Source organism: Quercus suber, unplaced genomic scaffold (assembly GCF_002906115.3).
Source record: "Quercus suber isolate HL8 unplaced genomic scaffold, Cork oak 2.0 scaffold_946, whole genome shotgun sequence".
NCBI classification, from domain to species: Eukaryota; Viridiplantae; Streptophyta; class Magnoliopsida; order Fagales; family Fagaceae; genus Quercus; species Quercus suber.
The window spans coordinates 155,025-162,122 of record NW_027070366.1 but is presented as its reverse complement, the minus strand read 5'-3'; positions in this window follow the sequence as shown (position 1 = coordinate 162,122).

Sequence of the window (7,098 nt, the reverse complement as noted above, 5' to 3'; positions counted from 1 at the left end):
TACAAAGTTGTAGTTTTTTGAGTATGTTTTCCATGGCCATAAGAATCAGATTAATCAGACATTTTTCAATTTTGGATTTTACGAATTTCTTTCTTGCTCTTTTTATTTTTACACACCTTTTGACTTGTGTAATGCTTCTATAAAGTTGTGATTTACAACTATGTTTTATGTTGGCTTTATTCCATGACAAAAAGTGTTGTAATTGCCTTAATTTATTTCCTTGTATTTTGTGGGATTTTATTGTATTGGGTTTAGTATCAAGTTGGTGAAGACTCTAGCTTAAATGAAGAATCAGTGGATCTCGCGAGTGTCTTGCTGGAAGCTAACTTGCGAGAGAGTCGTACGAGAAGCATATGCTGAAAGCTGAAGAGTCATGCCAGGCTTTCGTTTTCGTGAGTGTCTCGCGGGTAAGGCCTTCCCGCGAGATAGTCACGAAACATTCTGCCTGGAGGATTTTAATGAGTGACTTTCTTACCCTTCACCCATACTATATATACCCTCATTACCCACAAATGTTGGTGAGGCTATTCAGAGAGAAAAACCCTAGAGAGGTTTTCTAAAACACACACACCCATCTTTTGAGAGAGAGGTACTCATCCTTTGTGAGAAATCGTTGTAGCCTCTTCTCCATCCCTCTTCTATTATCATACCTTGAGAGGAGATTTATACCCAAACACAACCCACACCTATTCAGAGTGTTGAGAGTGTTTTGGAGTTGCTGGAAAGCATTGGAAGAAGCCAAGGATGGTAGATGCAACATGGAGCTTGTTGCGGGATTCGGAGAGCTAGACAAGACAGGGTTCCTAGAAGTCTTGTTGGAGTAGGAGCTTGGAGGGCTTAGGTACAGAGGGTAGATTAGGCTTGGAGGGTCTCTTGCTCACCCTTGTATCCCAACTGATTGTCTAGTGGATCGATTTTCGCTTGGAGGGCGACGGAGAGGTTTTTCGCCGAATTCTTCGGTTTCCTCTTCGATAACACGTCTCGGTGTTATCTGTGTTTGCATCTTTCTTCCCTACTCTTGTTCATTTCATTTTTACTATTGTGTTGCTTTAAATATGGATTAGAGTAGTTGTCTTGCTTATACGCTTGAGTTTACATTATTCCGCACTTAGTATTAAGTTAGTGTAAAATCAACGAAGCCGTAACTTTAATTTGGGGTTCTAAACAGCTAGTGTGTTTTCAACACATTTCTGAGCTTTCAGCTTCAAAATCCATGCCTCGATTTATCTTCACCCTCGAACTCTGTTGGCGGCATGTCTACATGATTAATTGATCAGTTTTAATATCCTAAAATAGAAAAATGCATGTAATGAGTATATTTCAAAGCAAAATTTCAAACTAACATGTTTAGCTGTAATTGTAAAAATAAATATAAAATAGATGTGATAATACCTAAAAAAAACTAAGACAATAGTGTAATTTTAAGCTATTATCACATACATCATTTACAATTGACCATCTACTACATTTTTTATTTTTTATTCTTATATTCAGTCTATTGATCTAGGTGTGCTATGGTTTCAGATACAGTTGGAGAAATCTCAGGATTGGTCCAAGACATAGTGGTCCAAAACATAGAGTTGATATATGGAAAACTTCAAGTGCTCTCATTTTAAATCGTGTTGTTTTAAGTTGTTTAATAATATTGCTTAGGGATACTGTGATACCTGATTTATATTACCGTATATTTGAGTCATGAAAGTTGGAAAAAATTGGTCTTTACCCTTTTTAAAAAAACAATCCAGTATTTTGCTCTCTTTCTCAAACTAATTAGGGAAATGTTTCTTTTTTGAAAATCGATTTTTTCAAAATCGAGTTAAACCCTATAGCGGCGTTTTTAAGGAGCTTATAGTGATGTTTTAAGGACCTATAGTGACGTTTTGTAACTCGATCTCTATGAAGTCGAGTTATAGGTAAAAAAGAAAAAAAAGAAAAAAATTTGCATGTAACTTGACTTTATGGAAATTGAGTTACAAAATGCCACTATATGTCCTTAAAACGTTACTATAGGCTCCTTAAAAACGCCGCTATAAGGCTTCAGAATTTTTTATTTTTTATTTATTTTTTTTTTATAACTTGATTTTAAGAAAATAGAGTTTCAAAAGAGAGACATTTCCCTAATTAATTTGGAAAAGGGAGCAAAATGCTGAATTTTTTTTTGAAAGGGGCATTTGCCCATTTTCTCCCATGAAAGTTATGTCAATTTGTGTATTTTACACCCAAATCCATTGCCTCGTAGGTGTTGAATATTATATTGAAATATATTGATTTGTCATGTACTTTATTATTCTATCTATTCTTTGTATTGTGATGTTAGATGGAGTCAAGAAAGATATGATGTTCGATTTGAAATCATTTGATAGATGAACATTACACTCTTGTTGACATCCCATTTTATCTTCCCTAATTGCCAATTGAATTGTAATACGGGGATTATAAAAAATTATCATTTTACACCTATTTTGCTTAAGTTGATACAAATTAAGTTGATTAAGTTTATTACTTCAAATCATAAGAATCTCAAATGTGGATCCATTTTAAAGAGGGTAAAAATTACCTTCATTTTGAGGATCACGTATTAAAATGATATTTGATTCGATTAGGATATCACAAAATCAAATATTTGACCAAACACTTGGTCAATTTGGTTTTTAAACTGGCTCGTAAGACTTATTAGACTTATTAAGGATATTCGTTTGGGAAATTGAATGAGTGGTTTGGAGGGTAAAGAATGGACCTATTTGGGGTTACCCATGGACCCAAAACTTGGGATTACATAATGAGTTGGAAACACTTGTAATCATTAAAGTTCCACGAGCAGGCCCATGTGCTGGCCACAAACACAAATAAAAATACTAAGTTGATCTGCTGCATTTGTCACAAAATATGGACAAGGTAGGCTATACATTTAATTCCAACTGACCATTAGCAAGTGTTTCTCTTTGGTAAGACACAACACTATCTCTAGTGGTGTTCATAATGACACGACCTTCTAGATACTTCCACGATGTCTTTCTTCGAGACCCTAGTGTTTGATTAGTATGTGGATGCTCTTACTTAGATTGGTTATTGTCCATGACGACATTCTCGTTTTCTTTTTTAGCATTGTCAATAGAGCATCGAGCTTAAGGATGTGTTTTGTGTTATATATGAGATTAAGGGTGTGTTTTGTGTTATATTTAGGTTTCAATGAGTTGAGGTTAGTTTGTCTGCATAGTGGTACTACTAGGATTTTGAAAATCCTAAATTATTTTTATTACTAAGGCAAAAATCATGTTAACTATTAATATAGATAAGGCAAGTAAAATAATGTTCATTATGTTCAATGAAATCAAGAATTCTAATTCAGAATAAATGTTGAAAATGGATATACAAAATTTGGTCAAATATAAACATTAATAAGAAAAATAAGAATCTACTTTAATTTCTTAATTTCAGTTTGTGGCAAAAAAGACCAATGCTAAATTCAATTGAAATTTTTTTTTTTTTTTGAGAAACCTAAATTCAGTTGAATTTGATTACTAATAACTAATAACTAATACATAGCATGAGAATAAGTCATATAATGTGCCTTTTTGATAATACAAAGACAGACATACAAATCTAGACAAAAAGTTATAATGTGTATTAAGTTGAAACAATGAAACTAATGCACTCGACTTGTGTCCCTACTCATGTATGTGTAATTGCAGATGCACATTTCAGCACCGAAAGCTCTTTTGTATATTTGATTATGTTGTGATTGATTCTGTTTGCTTATACCAAACGAAGTCCTACATTAGACATAGTGGTATATATATTAGTATATACTCCTAGGCAAGACTTAGGCACACTATTTAGATGTCCGTTTGGATACAACTTATTGTTGTTTATTGTTGCTGAAAACCGATTGTTGCTAAAAACACTATAGTAAAATAATTTTTAAATGTATGAATAATATCGTGAGACTCATTTTTAATATTTTTTAATTCATGAACAGTATTGCTACAGTGCGTAAACATTGAGCTACAATGAGTGAACAGTAATAATTGTCTCCTGCATAGTGATTTTACTGTTCATGAGTTAAAAAAAAAAAAAGGGTTTCGAAACGTGAAATAGAAAACGCAGCCGCAACTTTCAGTGTTATCCATACACATACTAGATATTGTTCTTTAAGTTCATCTCCTAAGAATATGTCATGTGGATTTTTTTTCATAGGATAAAAGTGTATTTTTTAGTTAAAAGGCCACATAACTGAATCTTAAAAAATGAACTTAAAGAACAGCATCTTATACTTCTAAGTTCTAATGCATCAGTTCACATACAAAGGTAAAGAAACCGAAGTTCAAGCAATCACGCACACCAAAGCGACCAGAAAGAAAGAAAAAGAAAGGAAAGAAAGGAAGCTCCATTGCTTGCCAAAGAACCCAACAGGAACCTCCATTTCCTCTGTACGAAAAGGTTGGATTGTAAAGTGGTTGTGGCTGGCTTCTCTCATTACTTTAGCATCCTATCCTCTGTACGAACAAAGTAAAAGTAAAGAAACAAAAGCCAGACTAGTGGATACCTTAGTTTTAAAAAGTTCCCACATTTCGGATCAATTATTCGTGGATTTTGGTAACATTGCACTGAAAGTGAGCATCCCGATTGGTTCACTTTGAGAACATTATACTTTCCATATTCTTGCAATTACTTTGAGGTGTTCCCGAGATTAATGGCGTGAATGAGGTGTTTTTGGAAATCTTTCAACATCAAGTTTCTGGTTGTGCTTTAACTTGATCATAATCACTTCAATTTCACGGAGGTCTTATTCCTCGGAGTTTTACCTCTTGTTTATCCCATCAAAACCAAATTTATCATTTTGATTTATGGGGTGCAAGTTGCTTCCTATTAGTTCTGCAATGTTGTATTTTCTCATGTTTGTAGGAATGACAATAAGTGTGTGTTTGACAAAAACTTATTTTACTATTCAGCTTATTTTTGTTACTATTTATGGCATTACTACACTTTTTGGTACTATTCATGAGTCTCACTGTACTATTTCAGCTAATTTTTACTTTTATCTACAGTACTTTTAGCGAAAAAATTTTAAGTTTCAACAAAATAAGCGGATCCTAAGTAGACCCTAAGTTTGCTTACCTATTAGCTAAACATGCATAGAGTCCTTATTTCTTAGAATAGGCTCTTCTTTAAGTAGTGGCAGAGCCATGAATTTATCTTGGGGGGGGGAGGGGGCATATATAATTTTTTTTGGGTGTGTGTGTGTATTAAGTCTAAAATAGTAACGTACAATCAAAGGAGTCAATTTCGTATATGAGGCTCTTTTGAATTAGTTAAGAGAACCATATGTTTCGGTATCGGTTAATACCAGTGTATCATTTTGAAATTACCACTATATATATATTCAATTAGAAAATCATAATAAATTATTAAGAGTTTTTAAAAATATAAACCCTTCATTACTTTTTTTAATGTGAATAAACCCTTAATTACTTCTTCATTAAATCTTAATCATATTTATTTAAAAAAAAAAATTGTTTACCTTGACCCATTAGAGCATTTACATTGGTGGTGCTAAATAGCTATATTGTTATTTTTAGCACCACCAAATACCAAAATGTGCCTTACAATAGTGGAGCTAAAACTATATTTTTTGGCTCCACAGTTACCGTACACAGCTATTTTTGGCTTGGAATTTTTTTTTTCTTTTGTGTGTTCAGACTGCTTTTGATTAATTTACTCATTTTTATTCTTTCTTTTGTTTTTATTTCTCTTTTTCTGCGTTCACACTACTATTGTTTGTGCGTTCACACAGCTATGGTTCTTTTATTCTTATATTTTTTCTTTTCTTATACATTATTTTTTTATTTGTTTGTGCACATTGCTATTGTAGTAAATATATTATTTTATTGTGATGTTTATATTATTTTATTACGTTGAAAGCTAAAATAAATCCATTGAAACTGATGTTTTGTAAAGTGAGTAAGTAAAATAAATAAAATAATTTTTTATAGTATCAAATAGCTCCTCATAGGTAGATACTCTTATTCTAACAAATAATAATAATAATAATAATAATGGATATAATTTAAAAAATCACCAAAACAAACATGCATTAGAGAATAAAATATTACAGTGTACACTCTAAAACCACAAAAAGTTGAGTTAAAAAGTAAAAATTGTACTAAAAAAAAAATCTTCACACCTAGTAATTACATACAACTATGACTTGACCTTCCCAACTTATCTGGTTGACTCAAGCAAACAAAAGAAGCGAAGTGACAAAAAAAAAAAAAAAAAAATGAAAAAAGAAAAAAGAAAAAGGAAAAAGAGAGTAAGAAATGTCATTCAAAGGTGCTGNGAAAAAAATGAGATTGTGAGGAACATGTAAATATAAGAGTGCTTAGGTTTAATTGTTACTAGCTTTTAACCCGCACAATGCGCGGGAATTTTTTATTTTATTTATTTGTTATGTTTTATCTTTAAAATCCTTACAAAGCAACTTATATTGCACTTTCAAAAAAAAAAAATTTTGTTACTTTTCATCTTTGAATGCTTTCCTTAAAAAAAAAAAAAAAAAAATAGAATAAGGAGAATAATAATAAATTTGATTTAATCAAATGTATTATACGATGTGTAGAAAGAAAAAAGAGGAATCATTTCACGTCTCTTGTAAATTTCAAATACTTATTAAACTGGCATGGTTTTAATATAGAAATCCAAATGTTCAAAAGGTCTACACATTCATGTTGTCACATTTTGAACCTATAGTACTAACAAAAGCATAAAGTACCAGACACAGAATTTCATAAAGGTATAGAACAAAAAAAAAAAAAAAGATAGACTTGAAACGGTATGTCTTATCCTTCAAATCAATGCATATAGGTTGAAACAAAGGTTCCTCATATTTTTTACTCTAGCCAACATTTTTTGTGACTTCTAACAACTGTTTAACTACCACTAAATATGTTTATTTTTTTGCTAGTGAATAACTAAAATATAATATAGATTCTGCTAATGATAAAATTTCTCATAATCTTTAAATTGTCATTTGCTAGAGAAGGAATATCCACACACATAAAATACTTCCAAGACCTAGAAATGTGACGTAACTCAAGA